At 51.4% G+C, this 18,554-nt stretch overlaps 1 protein-coding gene across 10 annotated transcripts in view; it reads right to left on the bottom strand.

The window, feature by feature from the left end:
• MAP4 (microtubule associated protein 4) overlaps positions 1–18,554 on the bottom strand; it is a 143,660-nt gene that overhangs the window by 98,863 nt on the left and 26,243 nt on the right. For 9 of the 10 annotated variants that reach the window (XM_064645771.1, XM_064645952.1, XM_064646103.1 and 6 more), the window contains exon 2: positions 15,017–15,068. The gene's annotated coding sequence lies outside the window, so the exon portion shown is untranslated. Of the gene's footprint in view, positions 1–12,230; positions 12,334–15,016; positions 15,069–18,554 lie in introns of all 10 variants that reach the window. The other variant, XM_064645858.1, reaches the window with a different exon arrangement.

Raw genomic sequence — 18,554 nt, 5'->3', positions numbered from 1 at the left:
ACTAATTCAGTTAAAACTCTCCTTTTTCATTCTGTGAACAATAAAAGGTCAGACTTGCAGCCAGATCACACTTCAGGCAGCAACTGCACTTTTTGTTGGTTTAGATAAAGGCCTTGAATCACCACTTGGAATTCTTCAGAGGTGAAAGGTTTGGAGTTTTTAATCCCCTGTGCAGGGTCACAGCTGAGTGAATTATGGTTGGTAAAAATGCTGGGTTTACACTTAAATGATGGAGCCTTATGAAAAAAAAAAGTTTCTTTTGGAGTTCTTGACTGTTTTCAAGACAAACCATCAGCCAGATGTGCCCACAGCTGGCCACATCACCCTGCAGGGAGCATCAGCCGGGGGAGCCACTGCCAGGAGTTTTATCTGTGCATTGCAAAGGCTCTCCCAGGGCAGAAATGGGGCTCAGAAATGGCCAGTTCTCATCACTGAGTCCAGCTGTCCCCCAGCACTGCCCCACGGCCCCAGGCTGCTTCTGGAAAACACAGGAATCGAGACCACAGCCAGAAAATCCAGAACACCCCAAAAACCTGGGGAACAAAGCAGCAAAGGCTGCAGTGAACACACCTCACCCAGCCTGCCTGACTCACTGGGCAGCCCAGAAATTATTCAGTCCTGAGATACCCAGGCACTTTCTGTCCAGCCCTAAACAACAGTTGGACTGGATGATCTCAGAGGTCTTTGCCAACCTTAATGATTCCATGATTAACTGCACTATAATTAATGCAGTAAATGCCTCCAGAGCCCCGGGGGCAGCAGGAGCTGCTTCCCTTACTCCATGGGAGCAGGAAGCAGTCAGGAATTCTTAAACCCAAATCCAGGCTAATCCCACCCAGACCATCCTCTAACACGTGAATATTCCACCACAAGCAAATGATGCATTCACATCATGCTTTTTTGGGTCCAAATTTTGGGGGTTTCTGTGTCCACGTTATTGTGGCAGCACTTGATGAAATTGCTGCCATAAAATACATGGCATTTTAGGGGTTTGATGGCACTGACAGTGCTGCTATTCCAGACCTACACGGGAACTGGGACACTAAAGTGATCTACTTTCTGAGGAAAAATAATAATGAGGTCATGCAGCCTTATCAGCAGGACATTTCCTCGTCCATACTTAGCCAAATAGGGAATGCAGAAACTATGTATAAAAATAAATCAGTGTAACTAAGAAAAGCCAATCTGCATTTTTGTAGCAAACACGGAACTGGTGTCTCAGACAAGCACCTGGTACAAACCTCCCTCACCCAGAGGCTGCAGGAATCCCCCACAGCCCAGGGGGGTCAGAACACCCCTGGGAATCTCCCCCTTTCCATCTCTGCTGTTAGAGAAGCCAAACTACACCAATTCCCAGATTCCCAGGGCCTGCAGAGTTAACAAAGACAGGAGGAAAATGAATATATTGCACAGATTCTGCCCAAGGGTAGAAAGCAAATCCCAAAGAACATTCCTTTGTTGAGCAGTTCAGGGAGACAGATGCTTCCTACACCACTTCCATTCTCCTGGAACAGAGTCAGCCAGGAAGCATCAAAGAATCATCACCAAGATGGCCCTTAATCCACTGCTTCCATAGCCATGGAATCAGACATCCCCAGAGCCCAGGGAGGATGGATTCTGACACAAACCTTTAGGATGAAAGGGCAAAACTGAGCAATGACTGAGGTTTGGGAAGGCAGAGGCTTACAAATGCACTAAATTTGTTGCTGGAAAGGGTGGTGAGGCCTTGGCAGGGGCTGCCCAGGGAGGTTTGGAGTGCCCAGCCCTGGAGGTGTCCCAGGAAGGCCTGGCCGTGGCACTCAGTGCTCTGGGCTGGGGACAAGGTGGGGATGGGGCACAGGGGGGATCCATGGGCTGGGAGGGCTTTTCCAGCCTCAGTGATCCTGGGATTCCATGATTCCAAACAATCCTTCAGCTGAGAAAGAGCTGCCAAGGTCCTTGTGTTGGTTAAACAGCAGAGGCAGCAGCCATGGGGTGACAGCAGCCTGCCTGGCTCCAGGTTTGCATCCCTGGGGGACTCACCAAGGTGAGCAGTTTGCTCCCAGGAAGGTGTGGAAGGAGCAGACCACGGCCTCACCAATCCCACAGCTGCACTACAGCCAAGGAAAAGGGTTTTCCTGGAGCTGGACACCCCAGGAGATCTTCAAACCATCCCACAGCAAATCAGTCGTGTTCCTTTAATTCCCACATTATTTTTCTCTAAAAGGGTTGTTTAGATCCCTCGGTGTTCCAGGCACAGCTGATCTGTCACACTCAGGGTTTGCCCCATCTGTTCCTTTCCATGCTCAGAATCCTTGTGCACGCAGTGAGGAACCTGTTTGTTGGGAAAAATAAAACCCATCTTCCTGGCAGCTCCTCTGGAAGGTTCAGCAGAGTTATTTTAATCTCTCACCCACATCACAGACCCCCCTATCCTGGAGGTTTGTTCCAAAGAGCTCCTACTATTCACTAGGTTTCAGCTGTGGCTGCCCCATCCCTGGAAGTTGTCCAAGGCCTGGTTGGAGCAACCTGGGAGAGAGGAAGGTGTCCCTGCCCAGGGCAGGGGGTGGCACTGGATGAGCTTTAAGGGTCCCACGCCTGCCATGGGCAGGGACACCTTCCTCTCTCCCAGGCTGCTCCAAGCCCCGTTCAACCCGGCCTTGGACACTTCCAGGGATGGGCTGTGAACTTCTCAAACTGCCAAGAACTCCTTGCCCAAGTTTTACTCTAAGTGACCCAGTGGAACAACTTCCAGAACCATCCTCTCGCCCAGCCTCCCTCTGGAAGCGGAGATGAATCAACTTCCATGAGCCACTGCCTCCAGCCTCCCATCCAGGGAACAGTGGGATTTGCTTCCTGAGCTCTGTGTTTCCATCCTGCAGCTTCCATGACTGTGCTGTTGTGTTCCTGCCCCTGGGCACGCACAGCCTTGGAATTCAGAGTTATGAGCAGCCTGACCCAGATTTGGTGTCTGGAGACGGAGAAAGGGGAGAGTGGGCAGGGGGTGCCCAAAAAAACCCAGCACTTGAAAACCTGTGAAGTGTTTAAACAGAACCGTGCTGGGTGTGAGACACTGACTTAATTCCCTGGGAATTCTGGCCGAGGGAAGGACGGTTCTTCCCAGAGGAGCCCACACAGGTCCCAGTTACACAAGGCAGAGTGTGCCAGCCCTGCAGTGACAGTGACACAGCACTTCAGCCCTGCCAGGCTGCCCGGATCCCATGGGGAATGCACAGCTCTGCCCTGCTCCAAACGAGCTGCACTCGCTCCCTGAGCCACCCTCGTGCCAAAGGGCTGAGAGAATCACACCCAGGGGAACAACAAAGCCACCTTTCCCCACTTCTGTCGGTTCAGAGGAGACTCTGAGTCCCACATCCACGAGCAGCACGTCCATTCCCCCGTGAGATCCACCTGCTCCTGTAAAATTAGCTGCTCCCTCCACCCAGAACAGAATCCCTGCTGCGGGAGCGGGGCCGGCTGGGCCATAATTCCCATTTCTCTGGGCTAAGTCAGGCTGCTTTTCTTAGCCAAGGGAACAGGAGAGCAGAGATCTGCTGTGTCATCCTCCTTCCAGAGCCCTGGAATCCATGGAAAGGGTTCCTGCAGCCGCCCTTCAGGAGAGGACACAGTGACCAGCGACGTTCCTCACGTTCCACAACAAATCTGTGACCCGATTTCATTTTTGATCATTTTTTGGGCACACTCTAAAACACTGGGATTCATTCATTTATTTTTTTTCTAAAGTCAAACACAGCAAGAGTTCTGCTTTGCTCCTGCAGCTGTTTGGAGTCACAGGAGATCCCTCAAACCACCAGAAGCTTCTCAGAGGCAAAGAGATGGAGGTCAAGAGATCGCTAATAAAATCTTTCCAACGACATTTAAATTCGTGTTCAACTCAACTGCTAGAAAAACCAGACTCCAAATGTCCTGAATTCCAGGATTATATTCAGGAATTGGCTCCCAAAGATGCCATGATGTGCAGGTACCTCCCCACTGACAGAGAGGAATCCAGGCCAGATGCTCAACACCTGCGGGACCAGCCCAAGTACCTGACACCACATCATTGAACCACAAGTTAATTAGAAGATTATGGACATTTCCATAGGAAAATCTAGCATCAAATTCCAACTCTGGGGCACTGTTTAAACCAAAGTGCAGCCAGCAGCTCCCTCGGAGCTCCTGGGACAGCAGAGAAGAGTTTCCAGCTCCGCTTATGAAAAGCAGCACATCAAATATTATTAATTTCTAATGCTTGTTTGGGCTTTCAGCAAACCAGGATTTCAGGAGGAGTCGTGTCACAAACAGCCACGTTCTCCTTCAATCCACAAATCCAGCAAGAGAGTTTCCAGCCATTATTTATATGGATTAAGCAATTCCTGCCCTCCTGTGTGAGGGACAAGAGATGTGGTGGGAACAGGGGAGGCAGATTTGGGTGCAGAGGAGGCAGATTTGGCAGAAGTCCTTCCCTGGGAGGGTGGGGAGGCCCTGGCACAGGTTGCCCAGATTCCTAAGGTCCCTCCAACCCAGACCATTCCAGGATTCAGGGATTCCAACCCTGAAATACTCCAAAGGTTTGATGCAAACCTCGGGTCACTTCCACAATCCCTTTGCAGCCATAAACACCAAACACAATGTTTGAACTTCTCCCTCCCGATGGTTTAATGAAGTTGAACTCAGCCTGTTGAACCCAGGATTTCAAAACCAAGGCAGAGCTTCAGCCACTATTGCTTCCTCACAACTGTCATTTCCTCTTCCATGTCTGACACCTCCCAGCTTCCATTTCTCAGGTCACCAACAACATTTCCCTCAGCTTTTGACCCCGATGGCTCTTCCCACTTGAGCTTTCAACAAGCTACACCCCAAACCCAGGTCAGACCAGCTTTGAGTGATGCTGCCCAGACACCAAAACACTCCTGGAGACTCCCCAGCTCTCCATGGCCTGTCCAGCTGTGGGCAGCTGAACCTGCACACGAGGCAGATCCAAGCAGGACAAGGAACGAGTGCTCCAGGTCTCCCACTTGGGAGAGGAGCAAACCTGTGTGCAGGGATGAACATGAGCAAACCCACTGGAGTCGGGAGAATCTGGGGGGAACAGCAGCAGGTGTGCACTTTGGATAGGGAAAAAGCCTGTGCTGGGAAAGAAACCAGCTTATGGAATTAGAAGGGGATGAGTGGCAGTGGATACAGGAGTCCCAGAGGGCTGGGCAGGAGCTGGACCACAGCACAGCTGCTGGTCACCTTCCCACTGGGAGAAGTGGGAGCTGCACATTGACCCACTCACAGGCACAAAGGAAAGCAGCACAGCTGTGTTCCAGATGGGATCACAAACTCCTCCAGGCAGTGGCCAGGAGACAAGCTGGGCAGCAGCTCCAGCCCCAGCTGGGACCTGCACTAGAGGGGGGAACATCTGAGGCTCTGCAAGAGATGCTCGGGTTGGGTGACTGAACCCACTGCCATGGGAATGGTCAGATTCCCAACAAACAAAGAGCAACTGTCAGAGCAGGACAGGAATGGCCACAGGGAGGCCAAATCTGAGGGAAAGTCACCTGACCAAACCAAGCTCTGGCTGACCAAGGCCATTGTTTTGTGGATGCCAAACCTGCCCCTTTCCTAAGTTACAACTTCAGAACTTCAAATGGCTTAAAGTGCAGTTTGTTTGATTTCATGATGTCTTATAAGAGCCCACAGAATTCCGGGGTTTATTCCATTTTTCCAGAGTGTCCATGAGTTGTAAAGTTTCATCAGTCAGGGCACGAGCCATTTCCCCCCTGTTTCAAGTATTATTTTGCTGTTATTGGCACTGCAAATAAACCCAACTCACTGTGCTCGAGTCCTTAATGAAGATTTCTGCCCCATAAGCAGAAACAATTTTCATCGACTCGACTTCCCTTAAGAAAGCCCTGCCAAAGCCAACGAGCCGTGCTCTCCCCATCCTCAGTTATTCACACGCCACGTGAATCAGCACAGGGAGGCAGCACAAAGTCTCCCAGAACTCCCAACTCGCCAGGAACGTCACAAAGGTTCTCTTGATTTCTGGAGACTTGGAATAACTTCTGTTTTCTTCCTGCCTTCCAGCAGCCACCCATCACTTGGGGAGCTCACACCTCACGGGATGACAAAGGCCACAAGGACAACAGGGCAGAAACCCCCCGGCAGCCGGGGGAAGCTGCGGCACAACCTCCTCTCCCCACGCGTGGAGCTCCTACTTGAAGTCACCTCCAAAGCCCAACTCCTAAATGTCAGGCCAGCAGTTTCTCCCTGCTCTTTCTAGATGTGGACATCCACTCATACTAAAATTTCTGGCCTTATTTCAGGGTCTTCTCTGCTCAGGGTGAGGACTTGAGTTCTGTAGAACTTGTCTGCTCCGTTCAGGGCCGTGAGGACACCCGAGGGCTCCAGAGGGGCTGCAGGGAACTCGTGCCTGCTTTATCAGAGCACAGCAAAGCCAAGGCAGCAACTCCTCCCGCCCCCAGGCTCTGAAGAGCCAAATCTGGTCCTGGAACTGGGAGACCCAGAACCCCAGACACCCAAGGGAGTCGCTCTCCCGCATTCCCGGGAATTGCGCTGCAATTGCTCTGCTCCAAGAGCAGAGAGCTGCTCCAAGAGCCTGGAGGGAATTTTGCAATTCTCCCCTGTGGAATGCAGCACCGGAGAGGCAGCACAGCCCCCCGTGACAGAGCTCTGAGCCACCTCCTGCAGCACTTCACGTGACACAAGAGTGATCAGTCAGAGCTCCCAACGCCACCAAAGTGACCAGAGGGAGTGATCACCAACTGTCCAGACCTCCCTCCTGGCCAAACCCTAAGAAGGACAGCAAATGGAAGGAAGCCCATCTGAACCAGTCTGGAGTGTCTGGAGAAGCACACTTGGATCCAAAGCGAAGTCTTGGAGTAAGGAAGGGTGCTGGGAAGGGGGAGGCTCGTGTAGGAAGAGGGACTGACGCCAGCAGAGCCACGACTGGACAAAAACCAGAGCCAGGAGGATTTAGGAGTGTCAGGCTGAGAGGAGGAAGAGAGATACAGCTCCAAAAAATCACCCAGCAGCCCATTTCCAACCCTGACTTCACTTCAGCTGCACCCATTCCCAAAAAAACCCCGTGGCACCTCTCTGTGCCTGCAAAGAGCGTTTTCCTGCTGTTAATTACACCTGAGATAAGAGCACACCAACCTCCTGCATGATTCCCTCCCTTTGGGCAACCTCCCTGCCATGAACCACTCAGCAGGATGGGGTAAGACTGTCCCACTTGGACTGCTCCAGCTGGACTTGTACCTTTTCCAAGCTGATAAAAAGGCACATTAATAAACTTGCCTTGAGTTACAGCAGGAGATGCTCTGCCAGAGCGGCTTCGCTGGGAGGACAAGAATAACTTTCCTCTAAGCCCCAAGCAGGGATTAGGGACTCTAGAAGGTGGGGATTAATAGTCTTGGCTGGCCTTCAAAAAAGCCACATGGAAGATGAGTTCATAGATAATAACTGTGAGGGGCTTTCAAGGGCCGAGCTCTGCCCGGTCCTACAAGTATCGAAATAAGAGACCTAAAAAAAAGACTCCAAAAATCATAAATGCTTATCTAAGGAAAACAGAGGGGTCTTGCCCACCTTCTGTACAGACCTGGAAGTTTTAGCCCCAAAATGACCTATTCCTTAACAGCTTTAGAACTCCCAGCTCCCCAGGGCAAAGCTGGCTTGCTGGTTTTGGGGACGGGATTTTGTGCGCCGCCGCTTCCCGGGAGAGGCAGCACCAAATAAGGAGAGTTTCATTAATCATGGGGGGGAAGAGTCTCCTCTTTTCTCTTGGCAGAGGGGAAGCCAAAGTGGGGGCAGGGTAGGGAAAGCCAGGCTGTTTGCAGAGCACTTTCTACGGGGGACGTTGAGGCTGAGCCACAACCCGGCCCAGCTGCTCCGTCAGCTGCTTTCCTTTAATAGCCCAGAGAGAGCAGAGAGGCTCCCACCTCCCCCAGAGGATAACCCACAAAGTGAAGGCCTTCTGGCCCTGTTCAGAGAGCTCCTTCTCTGGGAACCAAGGCAAGGATGGCCCAGGGCTCATAGAGTGGGTCACTCAACAATTATCTTTATTTTGTACCTCCCCGTTGTTCCTCCTGCAAGATCCTCTCCCTGCCAGGGGCTGGTAACGGCAGCTGAGTGCACAGAGAGGGAGAAGTTCCACCAACAGTGCACAGAGAGGGAGAAGTTTCACCAACAGTGCACAGAGAGGGAGAAGTTCCACCAACAGTGCACAGAGAGGGAGAAGTTCCACCAACAGTGCACAGAGAGGGAGAAATTTCACCAAGAGTGCACAGAGAGGGAGAAGTTTCACCAAGAGTGCACAGAGAGGGAGAAGTTTCACCAAGAGTGCACAGAGAGGGAGAAGTTTCACTACCAAAGTTCCCCTCAGCCAAACAATCCTTGTGTCAGCCCCTCTAAGTTCATCCCACTCCGTGTTTGTCTCATGTATGTGGCTCCCAGAATAATGGATTTTGTGCTTGTGTGAGAATTTGGGCTTGAATTTCTAAGGTGTGGTGAAAACTGTACAGCACAAAGATTGGAATGACAAACCTAGAGATGAGGATGAGTTCAAGGCATGCTGTGGGGAAAACAATTCAGAGGTTTAGTCCAGCTTAATTATAGCTTTAATACCACTGTGCAGGCCCTCAATGCCTTCATGAACTCACAGCATTGCCTTATGTATATAAAATAATATATAAATATGTATATATAGACACCTGAGAGCGCGGGAGGGAAAGTAAGACCAGAGAGGACAAATTTGGAAATTAAGTTAAGCAAGAAAGCTCTCACTGAAGAGTAAAATAAGCAGCTATTAATTAGCATTTAATGTCTTACATCCATATTGTACCTCATCAAGACATTCATTGGATTAAGCCTTGAAAATTCCAAGTTACACTTTCTGTGGAACAGCAGAAACAATCCAAGCTCGTGGAAACGGGTTGGAAAAGAGGCCCCTCATGGTAAGACATGAGTGTGTGCAGGGAAGGGAAGGGAGCTGGGAAGGGGCTGGAGCAGCAGGAGGGGCTGAGGGAGCTGGGGGGGCTCAGCCTGGAGAAAAGGAGGCTCAGGGGGATGCCAGGGGAGCCAGGGGGGGTCGGGCTCTGCTCCCAGGGAACAAGGGACAGGAGGAGAGGGAACGGCCTCAGGCTGTGCCAGGGGAGGCTCAGGTTGGACATCAGCAGGAATTTCTCCCTGGAAAGGGTGGTCAGGCACTGGAAGGGGCTGCCCAGGGAGGTTTGGAGTCCCACCCTTGGAGGTGTTCTGACAGGCAAACTGACTCCCTAGAGAAGTGCCCTAAAATCAACAAGTTTGCCAGTGTCAAAAAACAAGATGAACTTTGAGCAAGGAGCAGGGAACATCCCAGGCCATGGAGAGCAGCAGCTACAGCAGCACAGCCATGAAATCAGAAGGAGCTCATTTGGCAACCAGGACACACCATCAACTCCCAGCAACTCCATTTCCAACAGGCTCCACTCCCTTCCCTGCACAGAATAATTCCAGTTGTGTCAGTGACTGCATTAGAGCAGCTACTTTACTGTTAATTAAAATAAGCCCTTCTCCTGACAATGTAATTACAGAGCACAAGAACCTGCCCATCAGGACACAGGACTGGAAGCTTCCAAATGAGAAACCTGACTGGAGAACTATTTTCATCCATGACAACTCAGCATCACTTGATGTTTTGGAGCCAGAGGAGTGGAACAGCAAAGCTGGCAATGCTTTTCCAAGCAGATTTGTAAAGAGAAAACAATACTTTAAAGCTTTCCAACACTAGTGGAAGGTCAAAATGCTTTGGGAGAATGAAACAAACCACTTCTATGCTAAGAAATGAGTTTTGGCCATTTGCAAATCCTGCAGGATCTTGGCTACAGCGGGTGAGTGAGTTTGTGGACTCAGCAGCTGCCTCGTGCCCTCCCCTCGGGGTGAGCTCCAGAGATGCCCCAAAAGGAACCTGGAAGTGGAACAGAGACACACTGAACTGGTGCAGAGGTCGGGGGTTGCCACTTGGGAACCACAGCAAAGCCTTGTGGCAGCAGAGGTTCCACAAGGAGAAGCAGCTGCTCTGTGAGTGCCCGGCCCACATTCCTGCCGGAGCAGAACTCCAGGACCACCAGGCAAGCTGGTTCAGGGGGAACAGGCCCACTCAGCACCCACAGGCAGCTCAGCCTGCTCCACGTGGGTCACACCTGCAGGCCAGGAACAGAACTCAGCCCCGTGTTTCCCTGAAATCCATGGGGAATTCAAGTCCCTGAGCACATCTGGGGTGGGAGCAGAGCACACCTCCGAGCTGTGGAGCCTGCTCCTTACCCTGCTCCCTACCCTGTTTGAGAGCAGCTTTGGAACATCCAAACCTGCCCTCACACACTGCTGTGTCACCAGAACACACTCAGGAGGGGGCTCTGCACCATCTTTTAACTCAGTGTATGGATTTTGTTCATCTCGGGGCAACTCCACAACAAATATAACGGAGATTTAACAAACTCCCTGTCACTGGGAATTACTCCTCAGCAGGGACAGTTGTGCACAAGGGAGAAAGAAAAACCTCAGAAATCCTTTTAAATGAAGGCAGAAGTCTTTAGCTTTGAAAACTGAGCATGCTTGGGCACCTCTGCAAGCAGAGCTGAAGCCTTTGGGTACAACAGCACATGGAAGGATTTGCTGGAAAGCTGGGAATTCTGCCTGCCTGTGATCCAGGGGAAGGAGGCACTGCTGGTGCTAATGGAACAGCTCCCAAAGGCAGGTGGAAGGATAATTCAGCTTCAGAATGGGATGAGAGGTGGGGAAAGGTCCAGTGAGACATCCCAAGCCTCCCAGAGGGGGAACACTGGCTGTTCAGGGGGAACACGGGGCACGTTCCCAGCTCCATCACCAGTGCTAATGGAGAGAGCCCTTCTCCCTCGGAGAGGGAGTTACTGGGAAGACACAAGCTCAGGATCCATCCCTGCCTGTGCCACAACATGACCCTCGTGCAGCCCCTTTCCAGCAGCATCACCAGACCCCTACAGGAGTCCCAGCACCTCCCATGCTGCCAAGGGGGGTAAAATTAAAAATACAGCTACAGCAAAGCGCTCAGAAATGAGTTCAATAGCACATTAATCAGCATTTAATCTGCAGGCCAAGGCCCAGCAGGGAACTCTACTAGACCAGGAGCTCAGCAAGTCCATTCCCCTCTCCTTCACATGGCATTGATCAGATTCTAAGTTAGAAACCAGTGTATTCTGAAAGCCCTGTGTCATCCTGGGCAGCAAGGAAAGCTAAAGGTTCCAGCCAGACCCTCCTGCCTCCTCTGGCCCTGCAGCTTATCCCTTCAGCAGAGGGATGCCAGCCCAGCCCTTAAGCTGCTGCTGTTCTTCCTTCCCCACATGGCATCTTAATTCCCTCCAAGCAGGGGAACACTCCTGCCCTCACGTGATGGTTGTTCTTAGAGAGGATCCCGGGGATTTTTCCTGAGCTCAGTTCAGCCCCACAGCTGGCCCAGGGCCAGAAGAGCATCCCAGAACTCCCCAGCCCTACTAGTGCAGCACAAACACATTAATGGCATTTACCGGGGCAGGTTGGGCAAGGAAGGGCTGGGGAACTGGAGATAAATAACCCTCCCAGGAAGCTGTTCCTGCCACACAAAGCTCATGACAAACCCACTAAAAAAAGCAGATGACAGGCCCAGTGTGAGGGCAGCCTGATGCTCTCACCCAGCTCCTCCTGAGACAGTCACAGAATATTCTGAGCTGGAAGGGAACCACAAGTCCAACTCTTAAGTCGAAAGAACAAATTCTACATTTGAGCCTTTCCCTTATCTTAACCCAATTTTAATGACAAAGTCCCTGCCTGACACAGAAATCAATCATCAGCAGCTACTTGTGACCCAACTACAAGGAGCAGAAGAACCACATTTAGGCAACAACTCTCAAAAGTAACTGAAAATTTGAGGTCTGGGAGAAATGCTCTCGAGTCAGAGAAGGCACTGCTTCAACTCTTTTAGTTCTTCTTCAAAAAATATGCTCAAATATTGCAAGGAGAAGAATGCAGGCTTAGTTCAACTAGAATGGTGCCTTATCTGGTTAAACAGTGGGATGTCCTGTCAGGCAGGAGGATGGGAGGACACTGGGAGGAGGAGCTGCAGCAGGAGGTTAATTCCCTCCCAAGGAACCTCTCTTTGCCCTGACCCTCTAGGGTCTGGAATCTGATGGGGTGGCAGCAGGGGGAAGAACAGCCATTTCTGACAGGAATAAATGCAGAATAGTTCCCACCTTCCCGAGTGCAGGAAGCCAGAGGAGGAGGAAGGGAGTAGTTGCTCAGCCACCATTGTATTTACATTTCCGTGCTCTTGATAACAAACACACTCGAGGGTGGCTGAAAAACAAGGCAGGGGTGAGAAAACAAAAGCTGAGATTTCAGGAAAGGAAGAGCAATAGAAGAAATTCCAGGTGCCCCCTCGGTGTTATCGGGCACAGCTCCTTCAGGGAATGATTCACTGTCTTATCACAGGCAGGGCTGCAGCACTCAGGGTCCCACTGCTGTGCCCTGGGACACAGGCAGCTCCCTTCCAAAAAGGGGGGGAGGAGGGACCAGGTAAATGGCTATTCAGTGTAGTACTGGGAAAAAAACACCTCTTTTTATTTTAATTTACGGTTCTTCCCACATTGCTTTGAGGAAGTAAAACCATTCACAGTAAAGCAGAATCCTCAAATACCAGAATGGTTTGGGTGGAAGGGACTTTAGAGCCCATCCAGTGTCACCCCCTGCCGTGGGCAGGGACACCTTCCACCAGCCCAGGTTGCTCCAACCTGGCCTTGGACACTTCCAGGGATCCAGGGGCAGCCACAGCTTCTCTGGGAAATCCATTCCAGCCCCTCCCCACCCTCACAACCAGGAATTCCTTCCCAGTATCCCATCTGACCCTGCCCTCTGGCAGTGGGAAGCCATTCCCCCTGGTCCTGTCCCTCCATCCCTTGTCCAAAGTCTCTCTCCCATCTTTCCTGGGGGCTCCTTCAGGTTCCTGGAAGGCCACAGTCAGGACACTCCTCAACCAGGTCATCCAAAAACCAGGCAGTGCCCAACTCCCACAAACACCTCCTCCTTCCTGCCTCTCTCCCAGCTTCTCCAGGGGACGCTGGGAGGAAGTTGCCTTTATTCATCTGAGCAGTCAATGAGTGGGGATTAAATGTTCCAGGATAAATTACTTCAGGAAGCACTTTTAGCTGCTGAATAGAGTCTTTGGGAAGCACCTGTTTGGTTTCCATGTCCTGAAACCACGAACAACAAGTGTGGAGAGGCACATGGATCCCTGGGACTCCGGGAGGCAGCTCACACTGCAACTCCCATTTTTGGACAACAGAGGAAGGAAGGAGGAAAATCACAGCAGCAAACCCCCAAGCTGGGAGGTAACAACATCACCTGGCACAGCTCAAGGGGTGCCTGGACAACACTCTTTGTCATACCATTATTTTTAGGTGGTCCTGCAAGGAGCAGGGAGTTGGACTCCATGATCCCTGAGTCCCTTCCAGCTGGAGATATTCTGTGCCTGAGTGAGGTCTGAGAGTGAGTCCAGACATCCAAGGAGTCTGGCAGACATTCAGACCAGTTGGTCCAAGCTCAGTGAAGTAGAAAGGAGAAAAAATAAAAAGCACTCCAGACTGGAAGGTGAAGGAAGGAAAACACAGCGCTCTGCTCTCACATTCCTACGCCACCTCCCTGTCCCCTCACGCTCCCTCCCTGCAGGAGGAGGTGACACACACCTCCCATGACCTCCTCAGGTTCACTGAGGCCACGGGGAAAGGCATGCAGGGCACTCTGGGCACGTGCCCCCCCTCCATCCCACCCCAGGGAGATCAGCCACCTCGCTGGGCTGCTGTTCACGTGGCTTCTACAGCACCACTTCAGGTGGGGATGTGCTGGGGCTGCCAAAAACGGTGCTGGGGCTGCCCCAGCTGGGCCTGGGCCCTGTCACAGCATCAACAGGAGTCTCCTCCAGTCACACCAGGAACAGGGACACACAGGAGCCTCCTCCAGTCACACCAGGAACGGACACACAGGAGCATCTTCCAGTCACACCGTGAACGGGGACACGCAGGAGTGTGAACCCCACTGAAAATAAGGGACTTTGCACCCACAGTGTCCTCTCTGCACCTGCCACTTAAGGAGACAAAACTGTTCCTCAGATGCCCTTTTTTTCCTTGTTCTAAGTTTTAGGAGACATGTGAGGCTGCTGTCACCTCCAGGCAGTGCCCCCAAATGCCAGCAGAGACAGCTGGTGATGCAAGAACAAGGTGTTATGAACTGCACCTGTGTGACTCCCTGGCATTCCTCACAGCCAAACCCACAGCATGGCACCAGCACTCTGAACTCAGCCCACTTTGTCAGGGAAAAGGCAAAAGAAAGGGTCAAACAGTGGAGAAAATGGCTGATATTCCTCTCAGGAGTCAAACACACACAGCACTTGAGAACAATCTCAGTTAAACTGCACTGCAGAAGATCCCGGGTCTCTCAGGCCACACAAATATCACGAATAAATTGTAGTTCCTTCACCAAAACATGTCACATGAACACCAGCACCCCAAACATCCCCTGGCTGCAGACTCCAGTGGAAGTGGAGCTTTCTGGAGCCTCCCCCAAAGGACAGTGAGGATCAGAAACGTGGATGATCCGCTGCTCCCAATTCCTAACAAATCAAATCAGACTTGTTTTTCTTAGCCTCGTTTACCCATTTTAATCTTTTGTAGTCCTCTTACTCTGATAAAAAGAAGATTTGAGTGACCAAGCTAAATGTGTGCCCTTTGCAGTAGAAAAGGCAAGAAAAGAAGGTCCAAGTGGCCAGAAAGGACAATCCCCAAGTCTCACACCAGCCCTGTTATCCCAAACAGAAACAGGGGAATGTTAGAATGGAAAGGTGAGTGCATTCCAGACATGTTTGCTCCACAGAAGTTCCCAGAACTGCCAGTTCAGATCCCTGGATGGTCATTCATTCCCAGCTGTATCAAACCTTTGCTCTTTAATTAAGGATTTAGCATTGGGTCATTAGAAAAACAGTTCCTACCTCAAAAGCAGGTGTCCCTTTGCAGGTCCTTCAGTCCTCAGAAACTGCTTATCTGCAAAACACAAGGCAGAAGGGATGTGACTGTGGAGTCTGGGAAAGGAGTTCACTGGGGATGGCTGGGAAATGAGTTGTGTTAAATCTGAGCAACTGGAACTTGGGGAATTTTGCTGCAGGCCCCCTCCAGTGATCCAGGCAGCTTTCCTGAGTGCTCTCTCCTCAGCAAGAACATGACCTGGCTATTGCTGGGATCAGGAGGCCAGTGGGATCCTGGGGGGCGTTGGGAAGGGTGTGGCCAGCAGGTCAGGGAGGGGATCCTGCCCCTCTGCTGTCCTGGGGAGGCACTTCTGGAGTGCTGGGTTCAGTTCTGGGCTCCACAGATCAAGAAAGACAAGATGCTACTGGAGAGAGTCCAGGAGGGCCACAGACATGATCTGGGGTCTGGAGCATCCCCCTGATGAGCAGAGACTGCAGGAGCTGGGCCTGGTCAGTCTGGAGGAGAGAAGGTGAGAGGGGATCCATCAATCCACACAAATCTCCCCAAGGGCTGCCAGGATGGTCCCACACTCTGCTCAGGTGCCCAGGGACAGGACGAGGAGCCATGGCCACAAACCAAACCACAGCAAGTTCCACCTCAACCCGAGGCAGAACTTCTCTCCACGAGGGTGGAGAGCCTGGAACAGCTGCCCAGGGAGGGTGTGGAGTCTCCTCTCTGGAGACATCCCAATCCCACCCGGACACGTCCCTGTGTCACCTGCTCAGGTGACCCTGCCTTGGCAGGGGGCTGGACTGGGTGATCTCCAGAGGTCCCTCCCACCCCCAGCCATTCTGGAATTGCTGTTTCCCATCAACTCTTGCTGAGCCCGTTCAGGACACTCCATGAAAACCATCAGCACCTTTTCCCCCCGTTGCCGTAGCCGGTTTCCCCAAAGCCCCCGTTAAAGCTGCACTAATCCGGGCTCAGCAGGACAGCCCTGCCCTAAGCAGCATTTCAGGTGCTCAATGAGGGGCTTAAGAGCTCACAAAGTCACTGCCAGGGCCACACCTGCCCGGCCACCTGTGGCAGCCCCGTCTGAGTCACGAGCCCGTGGTTATCCCCAGCCGCCCGCTGGCTGTAGTTTTCCACGATTCCAGAGGAACTGCACCCACCACATTTCCCAGGGAACCATCTCCTCATCCACTGGGTGTCGTGTCCCACATTTTTCTATCCAATATTTTACATTTTGTTGGTAAGGTTTCTTTACTGAGAAGCAAACTTATCTAGTTCTTTAAAGATTCTCTCCAAATAATTACTCCTCATATTCCCCACGCAGAAAAGAACATAAACCAAGGCACAGAGTTCAAGAATTTGAATCCACGTGGAGAAATGTCCAACCTGTTCTTCACCACAGCAAGCCATGAGGGCAATGTCCAGCACAATATCCTCTCAGCACCTGCTCAGTGGGCAGACAGAAACACTAACCTGTGTTTCTCTCCCTGCAGAGGCACATTTCATGTTCCAGGGAAGTAAAATGCCAGAGCTTTTAGATAAATGAGGAAACAGCCCAGTGAAAAGGGTGTCATTTTAGCTTTAGTAAGAGGTAAAACCTTCTGAAAGAGCCCTGCTCCCTTCAGAAGGGCTGGGAAGGAGAGTGACCACACCAAGGAAAGGAGAAACACCAGGAATTCAGTGCCAGCTCTTGGCTGAGTGGTAACACTGATGTTCCCCTTCCCCACAGAAGCAAACTCTGCTGACACACATAATAAACCCACATTTTCCTCTTCCCCATCATTATTTGCAGCTCAGCCACCCTGTGATGAACTGGGACATCGAGGTCCTTCTCTCCAGCTGCTCCCCAAGGATGAACACCCACATCACACCCAGAGGCACCAGAGCTCCAAGGCTGCTCATTGAAGTCCATCCCACATCCACTGCTGTGATCCACTCTCACACACCATATTCCCATCTCTCTGCATTGAAAACATTCAACTTCACCTTATTTGTTAAGAGAACCAACCCACAGCCCTCTCTTTTGGGGCAGAGTTGAAGCAAATGAAAAGTGTGGGCTCATTTTTAGTGCTGCTCCATGTCAGCCACGGCCCTGGGAACAGGGAAGGAGAGTCTCCCACAGGTGCTCAGTCTGGGCAAAACCACTTCTGCCTTTGGTAAAGCTGCCCCTCTCTCAAAATAATCCCTGAAGGACAGAATTCCTCTACTACCAAGGTGGGATTAACTGCCCCCAGTTGTAAAATTGCTGCTTTTTAAATAGGGAGTGTTCTCGACTGACAAGCAGAAAGGTTAAATATCTGTCTTTCTTACCCCAAACCGACAGATTTGTTAAAATCCCAGATGTGGCTGCAAAGATTTCTTGAGTGTTGGGTCTTACAGCAGCCTAAGATGGACTTCACCTTGTCCCCTCCCATAATAAACTGAGGAAGACTTCCACCTTACAGAAGAGTTGGTGAGCAGCAGAAAGAAATCCTATATCCAGCAAATCCCCACTCCTGTGGGCCATGATTGACTGTTCTCAGAAACTTTTCTGAGAACTATTTTAAGAGATACCTGCCCACGAATTGCAACCCTGATTCCCAGTTCCCAACTTTCTTCCTCCCCAACACCGTTTTTCCAGGAGCGATGTGGAAAAGCAGCGGGAGCAGGGAAGGCAGCCTGGGACCTCATTTACACCCCCTGCCACTCCCACTCCTCCTTTTCCCTTGCCTGCAGGAGCGGGGAGCAGGTCCTGCCTGGCCCCCAGACTGTCCTGTCGTGTTTGCCATCCCTGCAGGATCCAGTTTCCCACCCTGCACCAGCAGTTCCTGTTCCTCAGCTCCTCACACTCTTAGTATGGAACATTCCAGGGGCTTCTCTAACTCCAGCCAGCTTTGCACACAGATTCCCCCCTCCAAAACTGACTCCTGCATCCCACTAATACACTGACTACTTCCAGTGTGTCCCCTGAGAGTTCCCCAGACACACCCCATCTGGAATACAACAGTTACTCCAAACAGTCCCAAAACCATATCCATATTTCAGGGCAAACATTAACAACTCTTTCCTGGTTTTCTTTGTAATTTTGAAGGTTCTTACTACTTTCAGTAGCAGCTGCTTGTCTCTACCAGTTCCCATGGAGAGCCCTTGGGAGGATGGAGTGAACCACAACCCCTGAGAAAAGCAGAGCCCACCTGGGTAAGGCATCCAAAAAGGACACAAGACAGCAATGCCCCTACACCCACCTCACAGAATTATGGTGACTGGATGGTTCCAACGACCCAGAACTTTCTGCATGAGCAGTGACTGTCTCAGTGTGTGTTTGTGTTTCTGCAGCACCAGACAGGGAGAGCAGAGCCCCCGGCTCTGTTCCCATTACCACTCTTACCCCAAGCAGCTGGAATGCACTTCAGAGTTCCTAACAGAAGGAATGTGCCAGTCTCCAGCTCAGAAACCCTTATCAGCTCCCTCGAGCTCCCTAAACGAGCAGCACTCTGGGTTTCCTCATCCCAAACCCACAAGACTGTTCCCTGCACCCTGCCAGAGAAAAGCCACTCCATCTTCGAGTTTCCT

Source organism: Pseudopipra pipra, chromosome 1 (genome assembly GCF_036250125.1).
Source record: "Pseudopipra pipra isolate bDixPip1 chromosome 1, bDixPip1.hap1, whole genome shotgun sequence".
Lineage (NCBI taxonomy): Eukaryota > Metazoa > Chordata > Aves > Passeriformes > Pipridae > Pseudopipra > Pseudopipra pipra.
The sequence above is the reverse complement of the archived record's forward strand: the minus strand, read 5'-3'. Positions and strand labels throughout refer to the sequence as shown.